The following is a 15,816-nucleotide window of genomic DNA, read 5'->3' on the forward strand; positions in this document are numbered from 1 at the left end:
AGGCTGAATTCGCCATGGGTTAGGTAACACATTCTCCAATCCAGTAAGAACCATGGACAACGCAGAACCTGGGACAAGAAGCTGTAGTGCACAATACCAAGTGGAGAAAAAATCGTAAGTTTAACCGTAAAACATTACCAAATAGCAAAGCATTTAGCACTTCATACGTTGATCATCCATTAGTTCACTTGGCCCCGATTCAAATGCGAAGTACAAGGCCCTGGAAGGCAGGGAACTGCGAGGGAGATTTTTTATCCAAAACTTGAAATTCATTACATAGGCCTTCTTATCACCCTTGGCAATATCCAAAGCAATATTGAGTTTTCCCTCCAACTATTTGTTAATCAATGCAATGAAAAAACGGGCAACATATCATAAGGCATGATTCTAGCAAATTAAAAAGGACCACAGAAGAACTAGGCAACTGAAATCTGGCACAGCACGAAACCAGCTGAACAATTCATTTCCTTTTTAAGTGTTGGGCAGAAGTATAGAATGAGGCAATACGTCACTAAATACCAAAGTTACAAGATATTTTGGGAGCTTTACAGTAGGGTTGGGCCACCCTTAGAAAAGCAGAAAGCCAAAAACACCATGCCCAGCTGCTGGTTCTGCACAAGGAAATGATAAAATACCCATCAATCAAATCCCTACAGGGGTTTTGCAGAGAAGAACATCAAGAGAGAAAAATACGGCTATATATATATATATATATATATATATATATATATATATATATATATATATAGAAGGAGACTATATACTTTAAATAGCAAATAAAATAAGAATTATTGATGACATGGTATGGTTTGCAGAGAGAAACCATTTTATCTTAATAAAAAGAAAAAAGATTATTACAAACCTTAAGTACCATTTCAGTTAGCATGATGAAAATAAAACCCCTTTAACATTTGCCCGAATAGAAAGGATGTTTGGTACATTGGCAATTTCCAGGTGCAGGCCTTGGCACCTCTTGCTGCAAAAGGCAGGCAATGTGCCTGAGGCCCACCCAGGCACGCCTCAGGCACATTTTAATCCATCTACATTTTTTTTCTTTCTGTTTTAGGGCAGTCCAACAGCCTCTCTCAGTCCCACTGTCATCCATAAAAGAAAGAAGGGTTTTTTTTTTTTTTTTCTTGTTTTTTCTTTCTTCCTTTTCTCCTCTCGTGCCGATCCACCTGGGATTTATTTCTTTGATTCTTTCTTGTTCCTTTTTCCCCCCTTTTCCACTCCTACTCTTTCTCTCTCTCCTTTGCTGGAACGTCTGCATCCCCAACTTTTTTTTCCTTTTGGGATTTTTTATTCATTCTTGTTCTTTTTTTTCCCCCCTTTTCCTTTTCTACTCCTACTCTTTCCATCTCTTCTTTGCTGGAAATAAACAAATGATTAAAATAAAAATTAAAAAGAAAAGAAGGTAATTCATAAAAGACCTTCTCTTTAATTTCTTGATATATATTAATTTTTTTAATTGGGCATGTTTAATTCATTCAAAGTGAATAATTTGTTGTATAATCAATTTTTCTTGGTGATTAATTTGTTTACTTCAGATTTTTGCTATGGAAATTGTTAAAATTTTCAAGTTATTTAGATAGAATTTCTGTAATTTTTTTTCTTAAATATGTAATGTAATTAAGTGATATTGATTTTTTTTTATTAAAAAAAATTATTTTGAGCCTTATGTCACTCAGTTGCGTTGCGTGCCTACACCTTGCACCTAGGCTCAAGACCTCTTGGCGCCTTAGTCCGCCTTGTACATTTAATACATAAAAAGCTACTAGAATACTAAGCAAATGGACACATGATGCAGCACATCATTGCAACAATATAATGAATTAGTTTGAAATTTATTTTCATAATAAAAGGCAAAAAAAAAAAAAAGAAAAAGAAAATAGCATTTCTAATAGTATATATCACTTTCCCAAAGAAAATGGCTACTTAGATTCAGCATTTTAGTTGGCTCACTACACAACATGTCTTTTATGACCATGGTAACCAGATATTTATTGATAGGTAAATAAAATTAGCAAAGCATTATGTATTTGAAGACAAAACCATTATTTATCCATTAAAATAACATAACAGAACTTTGCATATGAGTGAATTTCTTACCTCCGATAGGGCAGGTCAAAGATTGAAGCTTTTTCCTCTCCCATAATATGTACAAGAAGGTGTCTGTGACATGAAGGCGACTATTTTCGTCATACATCTTAAACAACTTGTGGGGAAAGATATGCAGTCAGACGTGTTCCCCGAAACCCTTCCTCAGCATGCTGTGCAGTCATTTTCTGATCAGCAAGCTCATCTGTTGAACATTTAGATCAGAAAAATGAGCACAAATTACAACTGCTTCAGTGCAGGGAACCTTTAAAATGACTTTTGCTTTTTGGATGAACCAAAAAAACTTAGGAAAGGGCACCAATATGGATACAAATCATGAGCAGATATTAAAAAAATAATTTACAAGATAAAAAAAATCCACAAATCTAAAAACATTGTGAACATCACACAGCATTGCATCTTATACCAAAAGCGAAGATTTAAATCCATCTATATAAAAATAGCTGTGAGAAGCATCTCATCTATCTCCCTAAGAAGCCCTTCTATGTTGTTCCCTTGAAATACCATTGCCTATTGAGAGGATTAGTGACCAAGCTTTCCAACTGTACAAGATGATATACCTCCAGCCTACACCACCCCTTCATCAAAACATGCTACTAAAATTCCACCACTAAATACACATAGTACTTGAACATAAAGTATGCCAATATAAAGCAAAAGCCGCATTTTTGATGCCTGCCACTTGGTCATGTTGAATGCATTAAGTGCACATCTGACGTACAAACATATGCATGACCCAACACACAAGCATAGAGGGAGAGAGAACTAAAGAAAACTGTTTTTCTTGGATTCTAGCACATGTATTTCCCAAAATTTCATTGAGTTGCTGATGCAGGACAGGTTACGCAACCAGTCTACTAATGCCTTCATTGTGGGCAAATCTCCAACAATTAATGATATACTTAAACATAACAGAAACTATTCAGACACTTGAGAATCTTAACTGTAAGCAGTCCTATGTTAGATGACACTTAAAAATGCTGTTTAACCATTGCTAGTAAGATCTACATCCCATGGCTTGCATACAGAAGAAAAAATAACCATTTATTTTGAAGTAGTTCAAGCGCTGTAACATCTAGTTACCAGCGATATCTCTATGCTCATGGATTTCAGAATCTTGCACCGAAAGCTTATGCCCAGGGAATATATTCAAGTCTGCAAGAGTAGCACATTCTTGATCAATTATCCTAGAACCTTTGTGTAGTATCTGGTTCACCTTCACTACCTGCACAAAAACACTCAATTACAGTTTGCTTGAAGCCATAAAGCTTAGGAACAAGAGTCCATGGTGATAAGATGACTGTAGTTAAACAGTAGATACAAGATTAATTAAGGAAATGCAACGACAGAATATAGTCAATATATCATTTGGAGAGGCAGACATGAAAACCAAATGAAGCTGCAGCTTATCAAAGAGAATCTCAAACACACACTTATCTTAGGCTGCACATCAATCTCATATAGTGACGGTGAGCCTCAGTGACATCCATTATCACCCACAGCCTAGGCATTCACATGCAGAAATAGCATTATTGGAAAAACAAGTGCCTGAAGGCTACAATATATTGCCTTCACAATAACCTAGAGGTCATGGATTCAAATTACAGGAACAGCCTACTTCAAAGTACAAGAGGAGGAACCGGATTCCAGAAGGCTACATGATATCTCTGATGCATGTAACAATGGCACTCAATCAAGATGTTTACATAAGCATTTGCTCAATTTAGCTTACCCCAAGTGATTCCCATATCATCATCTTTAGCTGGTATACTGATGTAGAACCAGAAACCTATAAATTTACTGAATTCCCATAGCCAGTCTTTCGAGAGCGCTTGGAGGCCCGTCGATCAGGCCCGGAAGCAGTCTCAGATGCTTCTAGAATTGATTTTGGAGCTTCCTTACCATGTATGAGACATACATATATGTCCTCATTGAAGTAGTTAAGTTTCTGCATCAACTTACAACTTTCTCGTTCACCTATGCAGTCCTCACAAATCTAGCAGAAATTAGAAACACCAGTCAGATTAAGAAATAAAAATTAAAAGTCCACCTGATGACTGCAAAATGCATAGCTGATGAAAACAATGTTTCATATTTACAAAAATAAACCTGGTTTGGCTTCAATTACCTCAGGACAAGTCCTAATTATAGGCAGTCTGGTCTCAGTCTCATCATTTACTTCATCTTGAGGATTCAGATGCTTCTCACTTGTGGTCTCTTTGCAGGAGCCAGCCAAATTATTTTCTACCGGGCTCAATTAAGGCAGACATGCCCTTCTCCTTATTACCACCCCACTCTTCACAGAAGTTGGTCCAGTCATTCTCAGTAATGATTGTTAAGCCATCTGTCTAGAATCCAAAGGAAGGAGGAGGAGAGGGGGAAAATCATTAATTTAGAGCACTCATAGTATTCCTGACTATTCATTTTACTCAATTTCGCCAGTTCAATCACAGGATTATTGGCTTTAAGCAGAAATAGCCAATTCATGTACTTTATTGAGAAACTAGATCAGTTTGCTCCAGGACAACAGAAATTTCACACTCTGAAAATGATAACTAAAAGACTGAAAAACAAAAGTTCTAGGTTACCACCACAAATGACCTCTTTCCCTTTTACGACCATTTAAATCAATACCATGAGTCATATATATAGATCTATATTCCCACTGGCTTGCTTAATACATATGTTAACATTAATATAGTCATCATACTTACCATAGAACCCTTCTGGAAAAGTATTCCACGTTTGGAAACCAGGTCAGAAGGCCGTTCTAGGAGTCGAAAATGCTGAATAAAGGAAAAGAAGAGAGAGAGAGAGAGAGAGGAGAGAGAGAGAGAGAGAGAGAGAGAGAGAAAACGAGAATAATATTACAATACACATCTCTATGATTAAAATATGGCTAAAAATAAAAACACAAGGAGCTAAACATGTCCCAAGTCATTTGCCACACTCTAATAGTCTACTTCCAATTTGACTGTAGAATAACTTTTAAATTGTAAGTCCTTGTCTAGTTGCTTTGTTGATTACATATCAGGGAAACACAGCAATCAGCAACTAATGATTTAAAAAATGTTAGAGAAGGCAGAGCTCAAAATCCAACTCAGTAGGGAAGTGAATGGCCGGAAAGCAGGGATTAAAAGGAGCAAACTACAGTCAGATACAAAGCATAGATTTCAGTTACTGTCTACAGGAAAAAGTCTTGTTTGGAAGTACTAACTGTTACAATGAAACAGAATTTTCAGGCAAAGTTGCTAATTACCTTTTCACATTTTAGTGAATCAATGACAAAATCCAAAAGTTTCAGGTTCCACTGATGAAGAAATATTCTTGCCACTAGCAGTTACATAGTTTCTCCATTTTGTAAGCCATGAAGAGGGCACCAAGTAGTATGTGCAGTGCAAAGAAAAGGGGATACTTTTTCCCATAGCCAGTTTCTCGTGATTCTGGCGTTGTTTTAGTTTCACTGCTCTGCAGCATGGACACAGAAAATCAAAATATAAAGATGCATGCGTGCACAAAAAGTTAGTTCTGAGCTATTGTAAAACAAGTAAATGACCTTAGAGAATCCTCCAAGCAGGCAACTTCAGAAAGCTCATCACAGCATTGAGGGCACTGCTCAGAATCTGAAGGGAAAGTTGTACAACCCAAGGGATCATCAGGTTTCACTGCAATGACATCCTCATATAAAAAGAGCCAAAGTTTCTCCGGAACCAGTAATCGCTTGGTACCAGGAGCTTGCTCAGGCATAAGTTGCCCATGTGGACACCTAATTGAGACTGTTGCCCCTGCATCAGCCTCATTTGGAGCACCAAAGGTTTTTCTTCTCACCCATTGCTGCAACCTACAAGGATAAAAGGAACAGAATCACTAGCAACGTGCCCAAGATGCACACAAAGTGAAATCAGGATGATAGATAAGCTTTAATCTTTTCACTTGTGCATGGGGGGAAATGGATATCAAAAAACAGTACAACTGTATTATTGGTCAGTTTATCCCTAAAATAGGAAAAGCCTTCTGGTAAGCCACATCTAATCACTGATACAAGCAACAACCAGTCATTTGGAAAAAGGAGGGAAAGAAGTACAAGATTTAAATCTTACCATGTCTTAGATACATAATACGTTCCCTCTAGACACTTCCCTGCAATTACATCACTTGCAAGATCCCTCATTAATGTCCTCCGATCCCTATAGCTATCAGCACAGACGACAGATTGTGCACCATCAATAAGACAAGACATGCAGTAGTCATCATTTGTCAGTGTTGGCCCTCCACCATACTGAATTTAATAATCATTTAACAGAAGATTCAGCAACGGTTGCACAGCCCAGTAATAAACCAGAGACAGAAAAAAGGGGGAAAAGGAAAAAGAACTTGAAGCAGTCCAACATGAGCTCAGAAAGAAAAACATAATCAGAAACATGCCTCTTAATCAAAAGTGGATAGACAATTAGACACCATTTCTTTAAACTAAGAAATAATGGGTTTACTAGGTGAAAATAGAAAGTCACACACATGCACACAATATAAGTTTTTGAACACAAATACTGTTCTCATTGCAATACAGGCACTCATCTGGCGATCAGGCAAGTAAAGGCGCCTTGGAACCCTCAAGGTGAGGCAATTATATTGATCCATGCTTTTCCTAACGTGAGAGGCACTTGAGGTGAGTATCACACAAAATCTAACAGTCCCCTGCACATTGACTTGCTAAGGTAGGTCTGAATTTAAGAAGACCCATAATTTCAGCCTTATTCCAATCTTAAAAACAAGAAAAGGAACTTGTACTATGCTTACTATTTGAGCCTCTGCACTCATTGCTATAATCTTACTTAAAATGACTTCTTTTTCTTGCTGCATGCCTTAAGCCTTCACCCTTTGGCTATTGTAGTACCAAAGCAGAATATTATTTCTTCAATTTTTATTAAATAATCAATTCAACATTTCTCTATCCAACCAAAACTCCTTTGTCCCCTCACTTTCAGATGTCCAATGTTTCTATGCTATTTTTATTTTTATTTTATCTTTGGTTTCCCTTTGCCCTTACATGTAACAAAGACGTCAGCAATTTCATACTCTAGCTTCCAATGTACTCTGTTTTTCAATTTCTTGAATACAATTTCCCATTTTCATCATTCTATGGAGTTGTAAAGGTGAAGCTTCTTTTCTTCCCCCAAAGTAATCTTGGCATCTGTTCGAACATAGCTCCTGTGCACAAGCCAAAGAAATGAAGATTATTACAGAAACAAATAGCTGACTGCTTCTCAGCTAGAGAAACATATTGTGCTGAAACTTTCACAGCATTTTTAGTTAAACCATAATGAAGCATACAACAACGACAAAGCCTTAATTCAAAACAAGTTGGGATCGGCTATATGGATCCTCTTTTGCCATTCCGGTGTAATGAAGCATGAAAGATTTTAATGAAATAAATTTTCAACTCACTTTTTATTGCATTTTACTGGTTTGATTAATTATGTTCAATCATGTTTTTACCTACTGCACATTTAGTGTCAACACAACACAATTAACTAAAAAGGGGTAATGTTCTCATTTTTTTACATTTATGAAATGTAAGTTTATTTATCAACAGTGCCTTGCTGTACACATGCGCATGCCTTTTTGGTGCCTAACAACTTGATTTCTATGGGAGACCTAGCACACTGAAGGCATCTTCACCTTTAGGCTATACAGAAATACTATTAGCTAGGGAAAACACTAATATGACAAGATATAGTTCTCTGAATATAAGTGAGACAAATTAGACTTGTAGATACCTTAGAGAACAATTTGGTCCAAGATTCAGCAGACAACCACTTAATGGAGCCAACTTTTGACACTGGGACTTTTCCATGTGAACATTGGATAGGGTATTATCTAATATACTGCCAGATATTACAAACAAAACCATAAAAAAAAAAAAAAAAAACTTATAGAAATGTTGCCAAAGAGTATCATCAGTAATCAGCTATACAAATATAAATACATCAATAAAAAATAGTAACTCATTAAGATAAATTATTAGTTGATCAGCACTCAGCATTCCCAAGAGCAAGTGATAGATATGGATCATAAGAAAATAAAAAAATCCTATTTAGCATAGAGGTTGCAGATATGTGCACATACATTTATAAGCAAATAAAAAGAAGAGAAAAATAACGAACATAACAAGAACATCCGAGAAACTTGAGCTTATGGTGGAGTAACGTTGTCAGCCCATTGGCAAAGCCAGTCACTGGAAACCCAATAAGATGGTTCTTCAAATGACTGGACAGGAGCTTCAGAAAGAATTGATTGCACTTCTTGTCTCCTTTCGGAGATATGATTCAACTCTCTATCCTTCTTCAATTTGTACTGTTCGCAAGCTTCAAGATATGATGCATTCAATTCATTTATATCTTCAAAAAGGTGAGATGGAAGAGAAGCACCATGTGACTAACCCTCACAACCTTCTATTTCAATTTTGCTAGCACCAAAATCCACAGGTCTTCTCTCATCTACTTTTGCAGTACGCCTAAGATTATACATCAGCATATATGCATCATTTGATGAAAATGTTTCCATATGGCTGCCAATATTAGATTTCAAAGACTCTGGATGAACAGTATCCATATGATTCCCATTGGAAAGAGCATGCTTTCCATCTGTGCCACCTGGTGGCTCACTGTGAGCAACTTTAGATGAACTTGAAGAGCATTCTCCAAAAGGGTGAAGACCTAAGTTTGACACATGCTCACATCAAATTCCCACCACTGGCCAATATATTCATCCTTAATATGAGCAATGTAGTGGCCATTATTAACAGCAGTTCCTTTGTGAATCAACACAGCTGACAAGTCATATACCCAATCCAACTGAGAAGGTTCAGACAAACTCTGCTGCATACCCAATACTCCAGGGAAACAAAATGATGATGTGATTTTCTTCTTTTTTGTGGTCTACTGACAGAAATCAATATATAGAAGGAAAAAGAAAAGGCCTAAATATCTATTTATAGATACTAAGAAGCTAGTTTTCCATTATATCCAGCAGTAAAGAGCTCAGATGAGGAATTGAGGTGAGAAACATCAAGTTGAGATCTTAAATAGCAAGAAAAATTCAAAACATCAGAACTCAGAAAATCTTGCATCATTCACAACATTAGAAAACCCTATTGGCAGCAAACAATATATAAACCGTATTCAGTATTGAGCTAATTATCATAGCATTTAATGATATGCTTAACAATTGATATCAAATTAGGAACATCCCTAAAACAACATCATAGAATGAGCAACAAATAAATTGCATATGTCAACTTTAAGCATGCTGTTTAAATGCCCATCATCAAAATTCCACTTTACACAATTATCTTAACAACCATGAGTACTTATTTCCTCTGGACGTCATCACACACCCATGCACAAGCTCTTCCTTTCTCCTTCAATCAAAACAATTGTATAAGAAACCACTTGCAAGATATAACAGCTACTATCACCATGAAACATGTAAAAAATAATGAAAGAAGATACTATTATTGTCCTATAGCAAAGTGAAAAATATCCTTCATATACACACACACACACACACACATTTCCAATTGCCTATCTGCTACGATAAATTTCAAAAAAAAACTGAAATTCCAAAAGACAGAATATGAATAATAAATCTGTCATACAATTTTAACAATAATAACAAGCAACGTAGAACTAGGAGGTTGGGAGGGGGGGACAGTCCCCGGCCAAGCCCAAAAAAAAAAAAATTTAAGGAGCTTATTATATTTGTTTTTGTGTAGATTCATGTTCCCCCCACAACCCCCACCCACCCCCCCCCCCCCCCCCCCGGAAAAAAAAAAAAAAAAAAAACCCACCCACCCAAACAACTAGACTGATGCTGCAAACCTGGTCCAGCCCAAATTTTTTCATTTTTAATATTTAAGTCCAATTGTTGTCACAATCTTAACTTGTCCCATGTCACAATTCAAACTCTTAATTAAATAAATTTTAACTCATCACATTAACAAATCATAATTATTTAGACTTACATACATACATATATACTTAGTAACTTAAAAGTTCAAGACCTCAAGACACAACTTTCTTTCTCATCCATTCTCTATTACCATTATCTTTTTTTTTTTTCTTTTCATTTTATTTCATAAGTAAAATTGATAATTCCATTTATAGGATTTTTATTAAAATTTCATATTTAGTATAGATAGATGAAATTTTTAGTTTTTTTTTTAATTTTTAACTAATTGTGATTTATTTTGGTAATTATATTCATGCATTAATGTAAACTTATAAAACTTTCTTGAAATTTTAAGTTATCACTTTTTAATTATGTATATATTGGAATTAGGAACTAATTAATAAAATTTTAAGTTCCTAAAATTAAAAAGTTAATATCATGAGTAAAAATAAATTTACTGATGCATATTTTATGAAGAGAGGTTCTTAAAATTTAGAACCTACTTTTTCAACTACAATTGAAAGTGGCACCTCAATTTTAAGAAGAGAAAAAAAAATTATAAGATCTTCGCCACTGCCGGCCCCGCGGTCCCCCCCCCCACCCCCCCCTCTCAATTTTTGGTTCCGCCACTGATAGCAAGATTACAAGAAAATAAAAAATTATGCTTTCACACATCATAAAGTACCTTTGGGAGGAAAACACAACGCTTGAGCTGAAAATTAAGGACTTCAGGCAAACTTCTTAGTTTGATGCTGCGAATAGCATCAACTCTGATTTTACACAACTCACAAAAATACTGATTCTCGCTGTGGAGCTCTTCCACACTAAGATAATCATCCAAACTCTCATCTAAGCTTTTCAACCCTTTTACATTCAACTCCAGCTCATAAAAGTCGTCCATCTTTGAAGATGCTTCAGAATCTCTTCCACATTTTGAACACCTGCATATAGAACAAAAAAGGAAAGGCCAATTTGTTAAGTTTGCTTCTGAAACAAACATATTTAACCCTTTTTCTTTTCTGGTTATTCTTGTACAATAGAAAGGAACTTTCAAGCTCGAGAAGAAGTGATTATCCCTCCTTTTTTGTTGTTGTTGTAAATTTGCCATGTTTATTCTTCCTTGTTTATTAGGTTCTCCAACTCTATTCTGAAGGATGGCCAAACATACACTTTATCACATTCCTTATCATTCTAAAGTCACCTTTCACCCAATCTGCTACACTGCAGTGGGGAGAGGGAGGGAGAGAGATCTAGGTCACATTATTGAGGCATGCCTAAAATGGTGCAAATGATTTTTTTTTTTTCTCATTTTTGCATTTTTGGACAATCACTGTAATGCCAAACAACAAATCTTATATAAAGGTTTTAAGAAGAGAAAGAGGGGGTATCAGCATTTGTCTTACGTTGTTACATGTGACACACTGACACTTCCTCGGAAAAGATCTTGAACAATAGTTCTCGCTTTGGAAACTTTAGAATGGCTTAGACAACGCTCAAGCAAGGAAAGAAGTAAGGTCAAGAACTCATGGCTATCCTGCTGAACTCCATTATCCAACTCCAGTGTCTTTATAAATGGAGCTGAGTCAACAAAAGCCATTTTACTAGTATGCAACTGTGCAAAAAGCCGTGCGAGCTGGTGCAAAACAGGATGCTGTTTCAGTACCTCTGGTTCAACAGAGAAAACACCTTCTCGTAAAGATTTATTCATGTAAAGACATTGAAGCATGCTGTTGGCATAGCATGTTGCTCCCAGATTAGTGAGGCCAGCAGGTGAATCAGCCGAATCACAAAGAACTTTGCATGGATCTGGACCAAGGGCTTGAACAATATCTGACAATTTCTGCCATAATCCAGATTTCCGACTCCCATTGGGTGGTGGAATCAGCCCACAAAAGCAGTTGGGATTACCTTTAGTGTTCACAAGGCAGCCTTGACAAACTGGCTTCAGGATCATGAGCAATTGATTTACATCATTGGTGGTTATTTCACCAGTTGCATGAATTTTCCTACACAAAGCGCGAAACAAAATGCAAAATAATACATACCAGAGAACACATATGAAACAGAAAAATTTTACAATCTGCAGGAAAGACAAGTGTTAGTACCTCATTATTTCAGAAGTAATATCAACATTGTCCCCTTGTCTGTGTCTGACTCTTTTATATTTGCTGCGCGTAGTTGGTCGGCTCATTGTATCACCGACCTATTCTGCAATGAACAGGGATCATTTTACACTGATCACAAATGGAATTTCACATGGCTTTTGCCTCTACAAAAACATTTCTTCTCAAGCTTAAACTCAAAATGTCAATGAAGATGGAACATGCATTGACTAAAACGTTCCCTTGTGGACACAATGACCAAAGAAATGCAACAATAAAGACAAGAAAATTGCAAGCTCTCTACTAGCAAGAATTCTATTTTACTCTGCAAGCTTAGAAGTTAGCATTCACATTGGTCACTCCTATCCACAAGCATTTAGATTTACATAAATTAACAACCAATAACTTAATTATCTACAAGAAAGACAATCTTCTGTTAGGCAAAACGTAACTTTCGTTTCTATCTTACTCTACTAGCTCAAGAGTTAGAGAGAACTCTTTCAGAAAGAATTGCAGTGTATGCGAAATTGTACAAACTGATCTTCCATTAACACGAACAAAATCAATTAATGTGTCATAAAAGAAAAAGCAATTACACCAAGAAAATTAAGACAGAAGACGAAACAAAAAGATTTTTATTTTATAAAAAAACCTAGAAACAAGGAATCAGAATTAAATTTCAACAGCAATAACAACAGGTTCGAAAAAAAAATTACAAGAATTTCGATAATTAAAAAGATAATTAGTAAATTAAAAAAAAAAAAAAAAAAACAGTGGTGTAGTTTACCTGAGGAACCAGAGAGGGAAGCAAGAAGAAATGAGAGAGAAAAACACCGACCTTTTTTAAAACGACAAAATGTGAGTGTGGAGAAGCTGTAATTGGAAATACAAAAAAAAAAATAAATACCATAAGCTGATGTTTATCTATTTATAATCCATCATTTTATCTATAATAATAATAGTAATAATATAATATATAATAATAGTAAATAATATTGTAAATAAGGAAATGAACTTATAAATAAATAAAAATATTATTTATAATAATAAAAAAAATTATATTAAAAATGTTAATAATTTATAATTACTAATAAAAATTTTTTACTAAAATTTATCATTACTTGATAATATTTTAAACAAGTAAAAAATCTAAATATATAAATAAATAAATAAATATTGTCAATCTAATTTAATTTATATTTAAAGTAATGAATTTTAATTTATATTACCTTTTATTTATATATTTAATTTTACTTCCTTTCACAAAAATATATTTAATTTTACTTTCAAATTTTATCTAAAATTATTAACTATATGCACTATAAAAATATGAATGAGGGGATAAATTATAATTAAATAAAAAATATTTTTAATTTTTTAATTAAAAATCACTTTTAATCTTTTTTAATATTTATAATAATAAAATTATAATAATTATAATAATTTAGAATTATTAATAAAAGTTTGATATTCTAATTTTATTATAACATTCTAAGTTAAATAAAATTATATTTTTTAATAAATTTTTATAGATTTAATTTATTTTATATTTAAATTAATGAGTTTATATATATTATACATAGTTAGTCAATGAATTTTAATACTAGCCAAATTATTATTTAATCTATCTATTTTAATAAAATTATTAATTAATTTTTATATTTTAAAAAATATTACTATTTAATTTTTTTATTTTAGTAAATTATTTAATGGTCCCTATATTTTACAAAGGTAAAAATATTTAATTTAATCCTTATACTTATTGAACAAAATTTAATTTAATTTATTTTCAATTTTTTGTCTAAATTAGTTTAAATTTTTAATTTAAACTTAATTTAGCCTAATAATTAAAATTTATGAGCAAATTTTCTTTATTTCTTGATTTAAATAAAAAAAATTCAAAAAGTTCAATTTCTCAATTTTGAGGCTAAACTTTTTTATTTATTAATTTAAGTCTAACAATTAAGAAGTTCAATTTCTTAATTTTATTTATTAGTGGGATAAATTAAGCTTAAATTAAAAATTTTTAACTAAATTTGACAAAAACTTAAAAATAAACTAAATTGAATTTTCCTAATAAGTAAATGAGTGTAATTGAGTTTTAAGTGATTTTACAAAATATATTAATTAATCCATGAAACTTTTTAACCCCTTTTTTTATATATATATATATACTCAAACTGTTTGACCCTCTACTCTTATTTTTCCCCTGCCATCTCTTGTTCTTCTCTCTCCCTATATTTTTTTTCTCTCTACACCTATGCCCTTACGACTCTTACTCTTTTTATTTTCATCTTTTGATAAAAAAATAGTATAAGCCGTTTGCACAAAAAAGATTAATAAATTCTCTAGATTTTCAAATGATTAAGGTAATAATCTAATAAAATTATTTTTCTATAAAAATGATATACATAGAGATATAGAGAAATAGATATAAATAGTTTAATAATTTCTCTAAAAATAAAAAATATAAATTCAAATTTAATATCCACATAATAAAATTTTTATCCATAAATATATTTTTTAAAGTATTATGTTTTTTAAAATGTAATGATTAATTAATTAATTAATTAGAATAAATAGACTAAATAGTAGTTTGATTGATATTAAAATATATTGACTAATAAAAAAATTTAATGAAATAACTAAATAATTTAAGGAATACAAAATATAGAGATTAAATAGTGTATTATTTAAAATAAAAAATAAATAATTATTTTAATTAAAATATAAAAACTAAATAATAAATAAAAAAAAAAACAAATTATCATCTTTTAGGCTTTTCAAGCATATACAGGCCTAGCTAAATTTACATATTCTCCACATGATGTATAAAATTGAAGAAATGCATATCTGAAGACAATATGCTATCAGATACTAATTAGCAGGAGTGAGATTAACTCCTTCCAGGCCTGTAATGAATTAATTCTATAAATGATAATCATTCTTACAATAGTTTACCTTACTAATAAGAGCTTGATCTTGCAATTAGCATGCAAAAATATTATCAACAATAAGAATTTCTACAGTCAAAGACTCATAAACTACAGAATTTGCTTCTTTCTTTTTTTTTTATGCCCTGATTTTTCACATCTCAACATATAATGTGACCCTGTAAATTTGAAATTCTTCACCTGTATTTATCTTTTGTTTAATTTACAGAAGAAACCTGTTAGGTTCTTTCTGTACCATTTCTGGAAGGCAATAACTTCTGTCGAATGCAAAGGTAATGAATCACCCTTTGCCTTTTTTAAATAAATAGACTACAGTGAGTGATACTTGAGTGTTTTCAAATTGTCGACTTTAAATTTTAATTAAAATTAATTATACTTAAAAATAATTAGATAAAGATTAAAAAGATAAAATATATATTATAAATAGGGATAGTAACTAATCTGCCAAAATCAACATATCAAAATCAGATTAATATTTACATCACAAAAACATAATTAAAATTTATTATTAATTACTTAATTTTATATCAAATTAGATTATAAAATTATTTCAATAATACTTGAATCTGTTTAATTTTATATATTTTAATTATTTTATTATAAAAAATATTTTTAATTAATAATTTATATTTTAAAAAATTTAATAATTTTATAAAATACTTACAATCTATTTATTTAAATATATATATATA

The 15,816-nt window shown here is 32.6% G+C and overlaps 1 pseudogene; it reads right to left on the minus strand.

Annotated features, from left to right (window-relative positions):
* Positions 1-425: 425 nt before the first annotated feature.
* LOC110641758 (ubiquitin carboxyl-terminal hydrolase 26-like) lies at positions 426-12,833 on the minus strand (annotated as a pseudogene).
* Between the last annotated feature and the right edge of the window lie 2,983 nt (positions 12,834-15,816).

This window comes from Hevea brasiliensis, chromosome 16, assembly GCF_030052815.1.
Source record: "Hevea brasiliensis isolate MT/VB/25A 57/8 chromosome 16, ASM3005281v1, whole genome shotgun sequence".
NCBI lineage: Eukaryota > Viridiplantae > Streptophyta > Magnoliopsida > Malpighiales > Euphorbiaceae > Hevea > Hevea brasiliensis.